Source organism: Meles meles, chromosome 4, assembly GCF_922984935.1.
Source record: "Meles meles chromosome 4, mMelMel3.1 paternal haplotype, whole genome shotgun sequence".
NCBI classification, from domain to species: domain Eukaryota; kingdom Metazoa; phylum Chordata; class Mammalia; order Carnivora; family Mustelidae; genus Meles; species Meles meles.
Window position 1 is genome coordinate 120,225,503 of NC_060069.1, and position 20,042 is coordinate 120,245,544.

General features: G+C 33.1%; 1 pseudogene; it reads right to left on the reverse strand.

Moving 5' to 3' along the window:
- Positions 1-12,397, reverse strand: part of LOC123940770 — a 28,890-nt pseudogene extending 16,493 nt beyond the window's left edge.
- Between the last annotated feature and the right edge of the window lie 7,645 nt (positions 12,398-20,042).

Genomic DNA, 20,042 nt, shown 5'->3' on the forward strand with positions numbered 1-20,042 from the left:
GGTTTCCTACTTAGACCTCACTGCAGCCTCATGAGGGTGAATGTCCAGGCTTCCCATTGTAGCTTTTTCTGGTCTGTATGGACCACTGTGTTTCAATGGTGTTTGGCTAGAGTAAACTGGTAATTTTTTTTTAAATGTTTGATCTTATTAACCTCCCCCTTTCATGGTCTTTTGGCTAGAGAAAGTAGGTTTTTGTTTGTTTGCTTGTTTTCTTTAAATTTATGTAGCAATTTGCTTTGATGAACTTCAAATGTACTTCAACGTGAAAAGAGAAAGAGTAGTCTTATGATGAAATGGTGCTGAAACAATGACTTTTTACATAATCATATGCAAAACAAGATCGCATATATAACATAAAATATAAAACTACAAACTTTTATTGAAAGCTTAGAGGAATAAAACTATAAACAGGTTAGGCAACAGGTTTTAGATTTTAAAAAAGCATAGTTTATATGAGAAAAATATAAAAATTGAACTTTATATAAAGTTAAACATTTTGCTCTTTGATAACAGTGAGAATAAAAATCAAGCTGCACATTAACAGAATATATTTGAAATAATTTAAAAATTACTCATATTTAGAATATATAAAGGAATTTCAGAATATATAAAGGAATGTCAAGCCATTAAAAAACCCATACAACCCAAAAGAAAAATGAACAAAAATTTTAAATAAACACTTCATCAAAAATGTATGCAGTTTGCAAGTAAACACATGACAGGATGCTCAAAATGAGTCACTAGAAAGATGTGAATTAAAACCACAATTACATACCTATTAGATTGGCTAAAATAAAAAAATAAAAAGTAAAAATCAAACTGATAGCTAACAAGTACTAGTTAGGATGCAGAGAACAAGACTCAGAAGTGAAATGGCTTAAAGGCAATTGTCTTTTTCTGTTTCATCTATTGAACCAATAGAAGCTCAAGAATAAGGGAGTTGTTTCCATATTTAGAGGGAATGAAAAAAGAAAATAGCTCTTGCTTACATTGTAATATATCCACAATGCTGAGAGCAGCTAAAAGTCTCTGAAAGTTATTCCTTGTTCAGGAACACCTGCTTCAGAAAGTCCATTTAGCAAACCCATTTACATTCACCATGAATGCAAAGCTGTTATTCCTCTCACTCATATGCTTGCTTGAAAGCATAATATTGAAATGAACATTTAAGTAGTGAAAATAGTAATTGTTAATGCAATATGCAGTTTTAGGATCATTGATGGATTACAGGATTTTGTAGAAAATATATCACTGTCAGATAATTTTATATTTAGACCATAAAGACAACCAAATGCAACACTGGTGCAAAAGCTTAAGTATATAAGAATTTGGTAGATGTCCCAGTTAATTTGCCTGTTCCTAAAAATATTTTAGGTTTTTTTTCAAGAGTATAGATGTTTTTCATGGTCTTGTGTTATTCTACCTAATGCTTCTAAGAAAAAGCAAAGCCAGTGATTTACTGATTTACAAATATTTGAGTATATAGTGTGTTTGTGTGTGTGTGTGCACACATTTGTATGTGCACAGAGCTGCTAATTTAGTGTTATTGTAACAAAGTTATAGCATGTTTGATTTGTCAAAATAGAGACAGGAATAATGCAATAAGATGTGAAACATAAGACTATGGAACACTAAATTTAGGTAAAAGGAGAGCAAAATAATTTACAGCTCAATATTTTCTGTCCACAAGTAATTCTTCTTTCACAGTTTAGCAGGGTTTATAATGTAGACAAGTGATTCATAAAGCAGAAATTGGTTTTGCTATGAAAATAGACACCATTCCTGCTAAGACACTCCAGGAATAGTGAATTGAAAGGGAAACCGATCTATTTTTTTGTGAAAATTCATGTTGTGTTTTGCAAAAATCTAATAGAGAAATACGAACTTGAAAATAATTCCCTTTTGACAACATCCTCACCTTGGATATGACAAGCACACTGAAATGAATAGAATATGTTTCTATACGTGTTAATTAGATTTGTCACCACACACTGTTCATCTTTATAGGGTTTAGTGTCTACCAGAAATACCAACTTTCAACATTTGATATATTGATCTTGTTCTTTAATCTCTCACCTTAACTCTTATCTTTAGCATGATATTTTTCTCTTATTACATTGCTATTGCTGTGAATTCTGGTATACAGATAAAAATGACTCTAGAAAAGTAAGATGATTAAAATGGACAGATGTCTTTTATTCTCTTTTTTTTTACTAGTCTCTCTCACTCAAAAAAAAAATGAAAAAAAAAAGGTCAAAAGCAAATAATTGATTAGAAAAACTCATTAGAAAAACATTCTAATGAACTCATTCATTACAAAACTCATTCTAAACTCATTCATTAGAAAAACACAGTCACCTGTTGGTATGGGATATGGAATGGAATGGAAATTCCCATTATAAAGCTCTTATAAGTCAAGTGCCTAATAATTCATTTAATTCATTATTTCCACAGTAGAGAAGATAAGATAATGATAAATGTGTGTGAAATATATATATATATATATGAATGATATGGATAGATGTAGATAATGTATCTTTCATTTTCTTTTATTAAATATAAATACCTTTTCCAAAGGAAGGAGAAGATTTTAAAAATACAATTAATTCTCAATAAATAAATGATGAATATCATGACAGGTTTTTCCAAAAGGAGAGCCTTAGGAAAAGAATTATATACTGATATTTTATCTAGAAAGTGATTCTAAGAAGCACACATGGATGAAGGAGGGTGAGACAAGTTAAGAGGAGACACCAACATAAGGTTGTATTAGACTTGTTGTTGTGGGGTCTCTTAAACACAGAAATCTTCCATCTTAAGGACTGAAGCCAAAGTATTTGTCCACCAGCTTCTGTTGCCAGTGTATGACGTGTCCTTGCTCCCACTGACTTTCCTGTGCTTCCAGGTTACGTTGTGAGGCAAAAATCAGAACAAGATATGGTACAAGATTGGATCAACAGATATGCAGCTCAAGGTGCATCTGAGTAGGTCTGAAACTGCACAGACTGTTGCTAAAATAAGAGATAACCCAAAGGCTTTGGTATGCCTGATTAAATACATTCTATTGAATGGCCATTATTTGACCACTTCTTTCTGAGAGTTCCGCTTTTGGGTTCAGGATACCATGCTGTGACAACTATGAAGGAAAATAAACCAAGTGAAAAAGACAGATTTCATTGGCTCTTTGCTTTGTGAAATGCCTTTGTTGCTTGGTTGGTTTAAATGAGATTAGTAATGATAGTTAAAATAGAATTTTTGTGTTAGACTATTTAAATCATTTTCCTTAATGTCATTCTCTTCATTCAACCCACCTTTGCTAAAAAAAAAAAAAAAAAAAAGTAGGTTGATTGTCTCTTGCATTTGCTAAGTTACAATTTTAAATGCTTTCACTAAAACAATAACTTTAGGTATATAGACTTGGTGAAATAGGAAAGGTAGGAAATGAATCAAATTTGTTCTATACAGGGTCAGAATTTGTTTAAAGTGATTTTAATTTATTGCTCAGCTTTTTCCCAGACTGCCAGATTTTAACAAAAATCACTATGCCATCTTTTTTTTTTTTAAATCATAATAGAATCATGGTTGCACACTTAAGCATATAGTGAGTTATGTGATTAATTCTATTCAGTTGAAAGTGAGTAGAAATGCTCTGAACTCCTATTGGTTCAGGGCTCTTAACAGAACAGGTGTGTACTTTTCATGAACTTTCTTTCTCCTTCCTGGAAGCTCGCTCACAGTTAGTAAGAAGAATCTATGGAATGCTGGAGCCATATAATAGAAGGAACTTAGATCCCTGACTAAGTGCTCTAATACACAGAGAGTTTTCTCACTGGCCTAAGCAACTCAACTTGGAATTGTTACATAACAAACAATATAAATATGGTCTTCTTGAAAATGTATTATTTTGGAAAGAATGGATAAATGAATGAATGAACCAATAAATTCATTTATTCATTCATTCATTTATTTAGGACATCTTATTCTGTTACCATCCTGGGACACCAACATAAGATTTTTTTTTAATCAAGATTATTGTTATTTACATTAGTGTTTATCATTTAATTATACATTTTATGTTCCTTTTCTTAGTTAATCCTCAGATAATCATGAATCAAGGATTTATTTTTAGTCTTATTTGATAAATGAGGTAATTGAGGGTCTATGGTGTTAAGAAATGTGTCTAATATTACACAGGTCAGAAGAATTTTACATAAAATTCAATTTCAACATTCCTCATACCACAAACATTTCTCCTAGTAGAAAGTTTATAGAAATTTTTCTTTAAGATAACTATAATTTTTAAAAATCAAGTTTGAACTTATTCTTTTTCTAGATTCTACATCATCTGTCCCCCTCATGAATACTCATCTTATCTTCAAATAAATGGATATGCTTTCCCTATGCCTTTGTAAAAATTACCCTCACAAACCCCAGAGATGACTCACAAACCAGATTCAGTTTCTTATTCTTATTTTCTTTAAAATGTAGAATAAAACTCATCCATTAAAAAGTGTTTCTTAACAGAATAGCATAGTCTCACAAAATCTATATTAATGTTAGAGAACAGCATTGTGTGGTGGTTAGGAATTGATTCTGAGCCAAAATGCCCAGATTTAAATTTTGACTCTAATACTGACTACCCGTAACAAATTCTTAGAAAAAGTTATGACATGCAATAAGTGCTCAATAAATGTTAACAGTAATTTGCACTTTTTAATGGTAATTTATACAGCCATGCACATATACTTGGGTTTTAAACAAGGCTCATATAGGTTTATATGTTTCCAATCAGTACAGTATTTATGAAGCAGTTACCATTTATTAAACTCTGTGTCTATTGCTAGGGGTAAAACACATGCACGCGCACACACACACACACACACAAACTACCCCCACCCCCACCAAGAAGAAATAAACAAATTCAACAAATCTTTGCCATAGACTTTTTGGTTTTGATTTATATGTACATAGGTATATTGTATAGATGGAGGTTTCTGTGATTTGTCCTGCATAACTGACCACATGGATCTGTACATATGCAGGCAGGTTAAAGAATGTTGTTTGTAAGACTTGTGGTGCATAAGCAATCTCAGAGTCTGGTTACTTGATGTTAGCTGACCTCCAGATCAGAACTGGCCCTTCTGTTCTGGACACCAAGTGCTGTAAATCTGGCCTTGCATCCCCTCCTTCACCAGAGTGGCCTGGCCCACTGCCCCTCCTACAGTGGAATCCAGGAGAGGAGGCAAACACACCTACCCCGGGCACCTTGAAAATGTAAAGACCTGACAACACAGAAATGCAGCTTCATCCAAGCTGCATGAGGACAAATAAATGTTTAACTTCAGACCCCATCATCTGCCTTATAAACACGGCCCTTATGGGGATGGTCAGTTGGAAGTCTCCCTAAGGGAAGGATGTTCCACCCAGACCTCTCAAGTAGGAGTCCAGCCTGGCTCTCTCCATGGGGCTTCCCCAGCTAATGAGGCTGGATGTTTTAAGTACCCAATTTGATGTAATCCTGTCTTATTCCCCTTTACTGATTACTTTTGCCTCATCTCTGTGTAGATTTCCCTCTTCTGTTTCTATTAGATTTTTATAATATCAATAAAGTGTTTTTTCCCCTTTGAAACAGACTATGGCTGTTGTGAATCCTTTCTTCAGAACAATAGGGGAAAGGTTATTTGTTTCTTTCCAATAACCAACATCGGGCTTTCTTTACAATGTCTAAAAGAAAGAAACAAATATCCCAGCATTCATACAAAGATAAACGGACAGTTTAGGTAGATAAAATTTAGGATAACAGGAGAATATCAGAGACAGAATGAAAGAAAAAATATAAAAAATACACTGTTACATATCAAATAATAATTGACATTCACATGGTATTTCATAACATATATAGTATCTTCTTACTTAATTCTCAGCTGGTCTTCTCACAGTTAAAAAATAAGGTATATATTAATATTTTCTTTTCTTTGAAAGCAAATGGAGATTAAAAATTATATAATAATAATATGCACACATATATCAAATTTGTAGATAGTAGGACTTGGACTATATTCAGTACCATAATAGTCTTTCCAGCAAACATCTAGAGAATTTTAAATAAAAAAAGAAACATAAGGGTCATTTTTGTCATTTTTACATTTAAGTAAATGACTGTAACAAAGTAACATGATAACAGTGTGCTGATTAAGTTTATTTTATAGTAATTTTTATAATTATTAATGTTTAATATTTGTTTAATGTTTGTAACTGAAATTTGCCTGACTCCTTAATAGAATAATTTGTTAAATAAATAAATATTTTTTAGGTTGTTGAAAATGTACATTTAAAATATTATGCAAAACACCTTCCATACCTATTGGTGATAATAAAATGTTTTATTTTTCCATAATATGATGACTGGCAGAATAATGAGTTACAACATGTGTAAATGTTTTATAGTAAATGGAGAACTTATATAGTTACAGAGATGTATTATTTCTTAATATAAATTTACAGGGGAGGTCAAAGACATACTTATGTTTAGTGTAACTACTATCAAAGCATAAATGAAACTCCCTACTTTGTGATTAAGTTTAGACTAAGTTTAGTTGCTTAATTCCCATTGAAAATGTCAATAGAAAATGACTGTGGGTAGGAGGCTGTCCAAGATGGTAGCATAAGAAAACTCTGAACTCAATCCCTCCACAGACACACTAAATCTATACCCATAGACAGAGGAATTTCTCCTGAAGAAGAGCTGATGTTGACTAAACAACTTTTGCATAACCAACAACAGAGGGTACACACCAAAAAAGATAGGAGAGATGAAGACATGGTAGTGATGGCACCTCCACCCCCAATGTTATGACCTGCAGTAGGGAAGGATATCACTGAGGGGCCTGTGCACAGACTTGCCCACACTCAGTCACAAGAGGGAAAAAAAAAAAAGTGTTTTAAAGGGCAACTGAACCATAAATAAAGGAAATCATTTTACTAATTCTAGAGTGTCTGCCAAACAGATCAGGAACAGCTGGAACTCTCTCCAGGGTCAAAGGCTCCAGCAAGCATCATTTTTTTTCTTTTTTAATGTTTCCCTTCCACTTTAATAGTGTAGACAGGAGCAGGGTCCAGATATTCTAGCCAGGTTTTGAGGGCTGCCCCAGCAAGCCAGGGACTCCTAGTTCACATCAGCTAGAGCCAACCTACCAATGTGATCCTGGCACAGCATACTCTAGAGACCTCTCAATACCAGACTGGATGATAAAAATCACATGATGATCTCTTTAAGTACAGAAAAAAACATTTGACAAGATTCAACATGCATTTATGATAAAAACCATCAACAAAGTGGGTAGAAAATGAACATACCTCAATATAATAAAGGCTATGAATGAAAAACCCACAGAGACCATCATATTTAATGGTAAAAAACCTAAAAAGTTTTCCTCTAAGATCATGAAAAAGACAAGGACGCCCAGTCTTGCCACCTGTATTCAACATAGGATGGGAAGTCCTAGGCACAGCAAACAGACAAGAAAAATTTAAAGACATCGAAATTAGAAAGTAAAAAATAAAACTCTCACTATTTGGACATAACATTGTATTATATATATAAGATCATAAACAGTCTATCAAAAACTGTTACGACTAATAACTGAATTCATTAGAGTGGCAACATATAAACTTAACATGCAGAAATTGGTTGCATTTCTATATAGTAACAATGAGCTATGAGCAAGAAAAATTTTGAAAACAATCCCATTTACAATTTCATCAAAAAGAATTCAATACCTTGGAAAAAATATAGCCAAGGAGGTGGAACTCTACAGATATACCCCAGAGATATCAAGGGTTTAATTCCAAACCACTATGATTAAATGGATATTGAAATAAAGTGAATAAAATAAGCAATTTGCTTTTCCACTGCATGAAAAATTTATGTTTACACTATGCTGTAAGCTATTAAGTGTGCAATAGCTTTATGTCTAAAAAAACAATGCATATACCTTAATTAAAAATACTTTGTTGTCCAGAAATGCTAACCATAATTTCACCTTTCAGGGAGTGGTAATTACTAATCATGGATCACCATAACAAAGGTAATCATATTAAAATTTTTTGATAAATTGTGAGAATTGTCAAAGTATGACATAGAGTCACATAGTGAGCTTATACTACTGGAAAAATGGCACCAATAGACCTGCTTAATGCAGGATTGCCACAAACCTTCAATTGTACTAAATACAGTATCTCTGAAGTGCAATAAAGAAAAGTACAATAATATGAGGTATACCTGTACGTTGAAAACTAGATGATCTTGATGAGAGATGTTGACTACACAAATAAATGGAAAGATACACTGTGCTCATGCATTGGAAGAAATAATATTAATATGTGTATACTTCTGAAAGCAATCTACAGATTCAATACAATTACCATCAAAATACTAATGGCATTTTTTACAGAACAAAGAAAAAGTATCCTAAAATGTGTGTGGAACCAGAAAAGATACCAAATAGCTAAAGCAATTTTGGGGAAAAACAAAAACAAACAAAAAAACCAAACCAAACAAAATAACCCACCAAAGCTATATGGATAGTGCTCTCTGATTTCAAGCTGCAATTCAAAGCTATAGAAATCAAAGCAGTGTGGGACTAGCACAAAAACAGACACATAAATCAATGGAATAAAGAGCCTGGAAATAAACCCTCATATACATGACCAATTAATCTATGATAAAGGATACAAGAATATTTAGTGGGGTAAAGATAGTCTCTTCTATAAATAGTACTGGGAAAACTGGATAGCTATGTGCAAAGAATCAAACTGGACCACTATTTATAACTGTAAAACATAAATTCAAAATGGATTAAAGACTTGAACATAAGATCTGAAACCATAAAACTCTTAGAAGAAAACATAGGCAGTAAACTTTTTAACACCCGTGTGAGCACTACTTTTTGGACCTAGTATTTAACTATTTAACAAAAGTTAACATAAAAAAATGTATTACATCAAACTACAAAGCTTTTGCACAGAGAAGGAAACAACAAAATGAAAAGACGAACTATTGAATGGGAGAAGATATTTGCAAATCATACATCCAATAAGGGGTTAATATCCAAAATATATAAAGAACTTGCACAGCTTCATATCAAAAAACAAACAACCTGATTTTAAAAAATGGGGATAAAATTTGAATAGATACTTTTTCAAAGTAACCATACAGATGGCCAACAGGCACATGAAAAAATTCTCAATAACACTAATAATCAAGGAAATGCAAATCAAAATCACAGTGAGATACCCTCTCTCCCCTCTCAGATTGACTATTATCAAAATGACAAAAAGTAAGTGCTGGCAAAAATGTGGAGAAAAGAAAAACCTCATATGCTATTTGTAGCAGTGTAAATTGATTCAGCTACTGTGGAAAACAGTACGGAAGTTTCTCAAAAAATTAAAAATAAAGCTAACACACAATCCAGCAATTCCACTTCTAAGCACTTATAAAAAGGAAATAAAAACACCAATCCAAAAAGGCGTATGCACCCTGTGTTCATAGCAGCATTATTTACAATACCCAAGACATGGAAGTAACCTAAATGTGCATCACTAGACAAATGGATAGGCAAGATGTGGGGTGTGTGTGTGTGTGTGTGTGTGTGTGTGTGCGCGCGCTTGTGTATAGAATAAAGTATTAGTTAGCTATAAAATAAAAAAAGAAGAGGTTCTGACATTTGAGACAACATGGATAGACGTGAGGATATTTATGCTAAGTGAAATAAGTCAGAGAAAGACAAATACTGTGATTTCAGTTGTATGTGGAGTTTAAAAATAAACAAGACAGAAATGTCCTCATAGACATAGGAAACTGGTGGTTACCAAAAGTTGGGGGATGGGCAAATAGGTAAAGAGGATTAAGAGTATAAACTTCCTATGTTTTCCTCTAGGAGAACATGTCTCACGTTGAGGTCTTTTATCCATTTCGAGTTTATCTTTGTGTACGGTGTAAGAGAATGGTTGAGTTTCATTCTTCTACATATAGCTGTCCAGTTTTCCAAGCACCATTTATTGAAGAGACTGTCTTTTTTCCATTGTATATTTTTTCCTGTTTTGTCGAAGACTATTTGACCATAGAGTTGAGGGTTCATATCTAGACTCTCTACTCTGTTCCACTGGTCTATGTGTCTGTTTATTGCAGCAATGGCCACGGTCGCCAAACTGTGGAAAGAACCAAGATGCCCTTCAACGGACGAATGGGTAAGGAAGATGTGGTCCATATACACAATGGAGTATTATGCTTCCATCAGAAAGGATGAATACCCAACTTTTTTAGCAACATGGATGGAACTGGAAGAGATTATGCTGAGTGAAATAAGTCAAGCAGAGAGAGTCAAGTATCATATGGTTTCACTTATTTGTGGAGCATAACAAAGAACATGGAGGACGTGAGGAGATGGAGAGGAGAAGGGAGTTGAGGGAAATTAGAGGGGGAGATGAACCATGAGAGACTATGGACTCTGAAAAACAACCAGAGGGTTTTGAAGGGGCGGGGGGTGGGAGGTTGGGGAACCAGGTGGTGGGTAATAGGGAGGGCACGTATTGCACAGAGCACTGGGTGTGGTGCAAAAACAATGAATACTGTTACGCTGAAAAGAAATTTTAAAAAGTGAAAAAAAAAAGAGTATAAACTTCCAGTTTTAAAATAAATAGATCATAGGGATATTATATATAGCATAGGGGATACAGTCAATAATAGTATAATAACTGTATGGTGACAGTTGGAAACTAGGCTTATGGAGATCATTTCATCATGGATAAAAATATTGACTTACTATGATATACTATTGACATAAACTAATAGGATATTATATATCATTATACTTCAGTAAAAAATAGAAAATGACTGTAAATGATAATCTGCATCCATCATTCTGGACAAATGAAAACTAATATGGGTTTCTTTTTAAAATAGATTTTGTTAGGGGCACCTGGGTTGTTCAGTTGGCTAAGCATCTGACTCTTGGTTTTGGCTTAGTTCATGATCTCAGTGTTGTAAGATGAAGCCCCATGTGGGGCTCAATGCTCAGTGCAAAGTCTGCTTGGATTCTCTCTACCTCTCCCTCTGCCCTTCCTACTCATGCTCACTTCCTCGCTCTCTCAAATAAATAAATCTTCTAAAAAATAAAATACATTTTGCAAACACACACCCAAGAAAATGGGGAAAAAAAAGGGAACAAATTCTATGAGGTCATTCTGAAATTATTTATAATATATGCAATAGATAAACTTCAACCAATACTGCTTTTGATGCCAAGTGTGCTATTTTCTTTTAATTTATCAATTATTTTTATTTATTATTAATAATAATTATTATTAATTTATTAATGTATTAAAATTTTGCTATTTATATTGCTAAGTATAGCCTACATAATAAAAATGACAATAATTTTTTTTTTGCCTCAAAATGTGACATCAAAGAAAAAGAAAAAATAATAATAATAAGATATCCATCCCTTGGCTCCCTCCCCTCCCCTCTCCTGCTCCTCCTCAGCCTTCTACAGACTGAACCCTGGGTAGGACTAGATACCAAGACAGCCACTCAAATGAAATCAGCAACACTGATAAGAACCTCCTCAAAAAAGATGTTGTAGGGGGCGCCTGGGTGGCTCAGTGGGTTAAAGCCTCTGCCTTCGGCTCAGGTCATGATCCCAGGGTCCTGGGATCGAGCCCCGCATCGGGTTCTCTGCTCAGCAGGGAGCCTGCTTCCTCCTCTCTCTCTCTGCCTGCCTCTCTGTCTGTCAAATAAATAAATAAAATCTTAAAAAAAAAAAAAAAAAGATGTTGTAGAAGGTCTCAACGTCTTGAAGAGTCCTCTTGTCTTTTTCTGCCACCATGTTAATAGCCACACCCTTATAGCCATATCTTTCCACAAAGACTGATTCTGTGGATATAGTTTTCCTGTTCGTGGGAAGGTCATAGTTGATGACAAAAACATGCTGTACATCAATGACTCTGGCAGTCTATGTGTAATCAATACTCTGCTAGAGCCAGAGCAGAACTCCCTCATGGTAACATCTTGATCCATTTGGTCTGTATCTCTGTACATGGTGAACATGTTGAAGTCGCATGTGTGCATCTTTTCAGTGAGCCAATCAACCTTTCCTCAATTGTTGAAGAATATGACTGCCTGAGTGATGATCAGAGTTTTATAGAAGTCACACAGTGTGTCCAGCTTCCACTCCTCTCATTCCACGTTGACATAGAACTGGCAGATATCCTCCCCCAGGGTCAACTCCTCTTTTTTGACCAGAATATGAATGGGGTTGAGCTTCTGCACCTCAGCAACTACATTGGTTCCCCCAAGGCAGGCAAGGCAAGAGACACCCATGTAATCGTCTAAGGCCATGACTACCTTTTGTATGTCCTGAGCCAACTCTCTATTGGGTGGTAGGACCAAGGCCTGTGTAGCCTTTAGATCCAATTCAATCTGTTATAGAATCATCATGGAAAAGTAGCTTTTTTTTACAGTCCCAGATTGGGCTTGAGTGATTACATCATAACCCTTGATACAAAGAAGAATGGCTTGCTGCTGGATGGCAGAAGGCTTCCAGAACCATAGGCATAGATACCACTGAGAAGGGACTCAGAGAGGCTCATGTCATCAAAGCTATCATGAATTTCATTCCAGTTACTCTCGATGACCCTTTTGGGCTCTAATTGGGGCTATTGTCTCTGGATCAAAAATCCTGACTCAAAGACATCATCCTTAGAAATTCAATCAACATATTTATTAATATTGAATTGAAGGAAAATAAAAACAGAATAAATACATTTCTCATGATAAATGGCAGAGTATCATTAAACAGATTCTTAGAACTCACATAAATTTGCTAAAACTCTATACCAATGATTAATTACACTGTCTCCTACCAACTAAATGTTGATATATGTGTTGCCATTAAGCACCACTTTTCATCTTAGTAACATTTTTCTCATATTCTCTATCAGATTATTTTTAAATGTTTTGCAAAAATTAGAGATGACAAAATTATAGGCAAGTCACATTTCACTGATTGTGAAGATTCAACTCTTCTTATTTTAGGGACATATGTTTTTCTTTATCAATGAATTAATTTGTTAAATAACTTTTCCCCAGATGCCCATGTAACATATACCACTGACTTGTAAGAACTTCTTGTAAAATTGTCACTTTATGGCAGACATTTTGAATACCCTTTATTTACATATGACATAAACATGGCAAAATTTCAACATTACAAATGCACATGTAATATATTGTATCAGTTCCCCTCAATAAAGGTAAGTGCGTTTATAAAATAATGGTGCCTATTTTCAGAAAAGATAAGTGTGTCATATATTTATCTATTGAGACATCTCTCTAGACATAACTATTGATAGAGGTTGAATAAAATGGTATCTTAAAATACACATCTTCATATGAATTAATTTTTTCACTTTACAATATATTTTGAGTGTTTCAAATATGTTCTGATGTGGATAAATATTGGATAAATCACTATTAATGATAAAATATTCTATTCTTGGGGTGCTTGGGTGGCTTAGTTGGTTAAGGGGCATGGGATTCTTGATTTTGGCTCAGGTCATGATCTCAGGTTTGTGGATCCAGCCTCATGTCAGACTTCACTCTCAGCAGGAAATCTACTGATATTCTCTCTCTCCTTATGCCCCCCTAAAATAAATAAATAAGTTTAAAAGAAATATTTCATCCTTGATATGCTGTATTTCTATAAATTATTTAATTAGCTTACTGGCATTTGAATAATACTATTCAAGAATTTCCTACCATGAATATTTCTTGCAATATGTCTAAATAATTACTAATTGCTTTTAAAAATGTTTTGGTTAAAAATTAAACTACAACCGGGGCGCCTGGGTGGCTCAGTGGTTTAAGCCTCTGCCTTCGGCTCAGGTCATGATCTCAGGGTATCGGGCTCTCTGCTCAGTGGGAAGCCTGTTTCTCCCTCTCTCTCTGCCTGCCTCTCTGCCTACTTGTGACCTCTCTCTCTGTCAAATAAATAAATAAAATATTAAAAAACATTAAAAAAATTAAACTACAACCTAGATTAAAACAATAACGAGGTTTTGTGTTATACTGTGTTTATGTGTGTGTGTATGTTTGTGTATGTATGTGTGTGTGTGTTTATAGAAGAGGATTAAAAAAGGAGATAAAATTAAATAGGTACTAATGTCTTTGCAGAAAACATAATTGATCATATAAACTTCAACTTTAATTAAAAAATTTGTTTAATATTACCTGTCAAATATGTACCTAAAATTAATAAGAAAATTTTAAAGTAGGATATGTAGGTTTAAATATCTTAACAAAATGAACCAATGAAAACTAAAATCACCAAAATGTAGGAAATGGAGTGTATAAAACAAGCAAATAAAATAATGAGAAACTGGCCAACATAAAACAAAAATAAATGTTTTTAAACTCATCAAAAATCAGTATGCATATAAATGGTTTAAGCCTACTGATTAAATCACACTACCTTTGTATTAGAATCTTACTGTCTCCTCTCTAAGGTTATATATTTTTTGCACAATAGCATTTTAAAACAAAATGATGCAAAAAGTTTAAAAATAAACAAAATGGAAAGATCAACTAAGTATACATGTCAAAATTAAAGTAGGTATCATATTATTCATGTTGAAAAGAACTAATCAAGTTTTTAAGATGTATAGCTTTGAAAAAAAAACAATGAATCTTAGAACACTGAAAAAATTAAAAAAAGTAAAATGTGTATATATATAAATATATAAGTATATATAAAAGATATATGTGTGTGTATATATATATAATTTTCCACACAAACTGCCAATCCCATTCCTATGACCTTTTGATATGAATAAATTCATATTTGATCAGTTCCTTTTGTGCATTTTTCATTTTCTCTATTTTCCCTGTTCTCAGACTTGGAAATAGCTATTTCTTCAAGTCTCACCTCTTCATTATACTGGAGAATGGTTTTTATAATCAAGATCTGGGTGCTACATGTACACATTACTCCTGGGAGGTCACTGTTTCTAGATTATTTTAGTAGCAAAAAACCAGGGAATATATACACCTTAAATTACAACTTACATTCTTATTTCTGATTTGAATTTAACAATAAGGTTTTTATTTATTGTATTTAATACTTCTGTGCTATAAAAGCTATTTTATTTAATACTTTTATTTTATAAAAACAAGTTCCAAATAATTTCAGTATTTTTACATACTTTTTTATAACATACATTATATCTCATACATTATGGGATAATTTAAAATTCATTTATAATACTTTTACTGTAGTTTAAAAGAATGTACTTTAATGTAGCTTTAAATACATTGTCAACACTATTACCAACAACAACCCTATTGTGCATTTTTACTAAAAATGTACCAAAAGTATATAGTTCATTTTGTTTACATATATAAATATATATATTTAAATCTATATAGAGAACTGTGTTAAAGTTACTTGAAATATTATTTATGCTTTACAGCTGTGTTATCAATTTAATGTAGAGTTGGATTTACTTTCTTTTTTTTTTTTAAGATTTTATTTATTTACTTGACAGAGATCATAAGTAGGCAGAAAGGCAGGCAGAGAGAGAGGAAGAAGCAGGCTCCCCGCTGAGCAGAGAGCCCAATGCGGGGCTCCATCCCAGTATCCTGGGTTCAAAGGCAGAGGCCTTAACCCACTGAGCCACCCAGGCATCCCAACTTTCTAAGTTTGTGTTTAATTTTGCATATATTTTTCCTACTTTTTTCCCTAAGAGTTATTTATTTATTTGAAAGAGAGAGCACCTAAGCACTATGGGGGTAAGAGGGACAGAGGGCTGGGGAGAGAGAATCCCAAACAGACTCTCCACTGAGCAGGGAGCCTGACACAGGGCTGGATCTCACAACCCTGAGATAGGACACAAGCTGAAACAAAGAGTTGGTCACTTAACCTATGATTCCACCCAGACACCCCTATTTTTCCTACTTTTAAGGTATTTTCCTATTTTTGTGGGTGAATTTCATTTTTGGAAATGTAAAAGAAAAATGGTTCAATGTCAAAATCATATTAATATATCTCTTCTTTTTATTCCCCTTTTTCTAAGTTTTATATTAAATTAAGTAGTTCATATTTCATTCTTGTTTCTCTTGAGAAATTAAACAAATATGTATGTTAATGTTATTTACCTCTACAGTAAAGAGCAAGAGTATACTATATTAGCTTTTCCTCCCCATCTCCACACCCCCAGAGTTACTCAATCTGACTTCATTAAGTTCTTCCTTATTCTTTCTTACAATAAAGTGATAGATTTTTTAGTAGATGAGAGTACCACAATTTAGACTCTAATGACAGATTCTTTCTTTTATTCCCAATCTCCCTACAAAAATAAACAAAATAATTAGGTCTCGTTTGTTACCATTTAAACACACACACACACACATGCAGGTATACCAAAAGATTCACACATGTAGAATATGGGTCTTGATCATTATATACATATTTATATGGAAAAATTCTAAAGGATTTTATGGGTCCCAAACCAGTTTTCATTATTTCCTTCCTTAAAAAAATAAGACATGATAAAAAGCATGTCTATGTCAATAACATTTCTTCTAGTCTACTCTTGATCTTGTGTTTTACTTCCTGATAAGAGAGAATATAAATCTTTTTTTTTTTTTTTTAGATTTTTTTTTTTTATTTATTTGACAGAGAGAGAGACATAGAGAGCACAAGCAGGGGTAGTGGAGAGGGAGAAGCAGGCTTCCCGCCAAGTAGAGAGCCCAATGTGGGGCTCGATCCCAGGACTCTGGGATCATGACCTGAGCCGGAGGCAGACGCTTAGCAACTGAGCCACCCATGCGCCCCAAGAGAGAATATAATTCTTACAGAATTCTCATTTCTGAGTTTTTGCTTATACCTTGGCAAAAAGCATATTTTTTTAAGGGTGTGTGTGCGCGCACGCGCGCGCGCTCAAAGCGAATGACCAAAGTTTATCGCTTTATTCTTATATAATCAGCTGTACTTTCTTTTCATAGTGATCAATGTTCTGGTTTTACAGTGTTCTCAGTATATACTAAAGGAAAATGATAGAGTGAAAGAATAATTTTCTCCTAGCCTCTGTGCTGTAACTAAGAATCAGTTTTCATTTTCCTGTTACATAGTGGTGTATATGATAGGCTATTACAAAAGCTAATTCTAAAGATGCTTTCAAGAATGTATTCAAGTGCCAGCTCTTGCCCTTATTGGCTGTGCTATCTCAACCATTTTATTTTACTCCTCTAATCTTTGGCTTCATTGTCTATAACATAGAGAAAACATAATAATATAATGGTTATTACATTTATATAATTATTTGTATAGTACTTAATTTATATAATATGTAATAATATGACTAGATGATCATTAGAATTAAACAGGATTATATACACCAGATAGGAAATAGTTTGAGCCATAAGAAGTGGTCATGTTAGAGCTTATTTGTACAGTTGCTATATTAGCTATAATTAAAGAACACTATAAACACTGTTAGTAATAGCCAGAAAGCTATTTGGTAACTTTATGCTAGATTTTAGTTAGCTAGTTATGTTAATATGATTAACATGAAAATGTTTATGACATAAATTTTATTGAAATATAAGAAGTTGCAAATTTACATATAGTGTTCAATGTAAAAATAAAAGAATATTAAAGGAACATAAAATATCACTAAATAACTTTGAAAAGTGTGTAATATTACTCATGTGTGTACTTTAGCATATGAATGTATTTTATTTAAGCGATAGGTATTAATATTATAATAAAATAGTAAACACATTAAAAAAAAACTTACCCAGAAAATCATATGTTTTTAAATAGTGGGCTTAGGAAATAATTCATCCTTTTTTTCTCCAAAACACAAATATGTTTTTAAAAACTTAAACTATTACTTATTAAGAACATGAAAGTGATCTGCAGATTTTACATAACAACGTATGCAGACCACCATATTTTGAAGGAACATCTAAAGCCTTCTCAAGTGAAATATCAAGTTAACTGTTTAAACCATCTAAGCCATCCCCTCCTTTCTGACTGCACAGTATTTATCTTGACAGATGTCAGCTTTATAATGCTTGTGAGAAGTTTGTGGCTTTCATTACCTGGATTTACAATAGTGTGCAACAGAGGCTTAAATTGCACTATGAGCCATGACAGCTGGCAAAAACATGCCAGAGGACAACTTTGTCAAACCTAGAAAGCTCAAGAGAAGCTTAGTGGAGTCAAAGAAAAACATAAAAGTTGAAGAGCCTAGAGACAAAAAAAAGAAGAAGAGGAGGACAGCTAAGTCTCTAGATGCCTGCATTGCCCTTACATGGGCCTATGGACAGAAAAGTAGTGTTAACTGAAATCATTCAAAATATGTGCAGAGTCTACATATTAGCTGCATGTGTCCAGTGGATTTGTGTCTATATTTTATACTTCTATATTTCATGCCTGTATTTTATCAATTGATTTGATTGTGTCAATTTGATTGTGAATTTGCTATTTAAAAAAGAGAAACTTCTGTTTCTCTTTCTTCTTAAATAATTCCCATGAAAATAAAATGGGTGAACACAAACTTTCAGTTAGCCTTTGTCTCAGAAATTTAAAGAAGGATGAAGATCATCATTTCTGTGTTTATATCATTTATAGAAAACTGTACTTCTAAAAATTAAAGGATATTCTCTGAAGTAGAGAGGCAAAAGTAAATTGGGAAGTACAGTTTCTTTCCCTAATTTGAAGACAATCAGAATATCCTACTGTGGCTACCAATGAAATATTCTCATTAAAAATAAACTGGCAGTAAAAGTAAACCTACCTATAACTTTGGGTATAAAACAGCAGTATACTTAAAATAGATATGGCGTCTCTTTACATTTAATTGAAAACAATCTAAAATATTATGACATGATACTAATCATGATAAACAGAGTTAAGCACACTCATGAACAGATGTAGGACAAACATTTCATTTAGTTTTTGGTTCTTTTGAGACTCATTAGAAGCAAATACTATTGGTATTACTTGATTTTTTTTTCTGAACACACATGCTCAGACACATACTTATTGAGGTTTATTAATGTATCAGATGCTTCATATTTATTTACAAGTCAGTAGCAAAATATAAAGCAAAAGGATTTTTTTTATATATACTGGCATTCTACTTGTGTAATTGAAAAATGGAATAAACATAGATATTAAAGTGCTATTATATACTATCTCAGTTGTAGGGAATTTTATACTTTAATTTGCTATAGAAACTATATGTAAATAATTAGAGATTAATATAACAACATATAAAAATTACTAGCAAAGGAAATGAAACATGGACATATGCACATAGTTAAAGACAATGAGGATAGCATTTGTATTAGTCACGTTCTCCAAACAAAACAGAATGTGTGTATATATATAGAAAAGGAGGGTGAGAGTAGAAGAAGAGACTTTGTAGGAATTGGCTCACACAGTTGTGGAAGCTGATAAGTGCAAAATCTGTAGTGTTTCCCAGATGCCCAGAGACCCAAAGAAGAGTTTATGTTGCAGTTTATGTTGTCTGGAGGTAGACTTTAAACAGGTGACTTTAGTCTTTTTTTTTTTTTTTTTTAAGAATTTCAAATTACTGCATGAGGCCCACCTACATTATGGAGAGTAACTTGCTTTCGGCAAAGCAGAGAACTAAATATTACTCTCTGGTAGGAAATACCATTACGACAACATCTGACTAGTATTCAAATATCTGGGTTCTTCGACCAATTTGACAAATAAAATTAACCATCACACTCTCTCCTTGGGTTGCTTTTTCTGTTCGTTGGTTGGTAGATTTTTTTAACTAGTTTATGAAAGATGTTGCAACTAAAAGTAATTGGTAGACAACTTGCAGATTTGTCACTACTCACTATTTCTTACCTATTTGTAGTATACTCAGTAACTTATTTTGTAAAGTTGAGTTCTTCCATAATTATTTCACCTTTAGACATAGCTAACCAAATCAAGGACACAGTA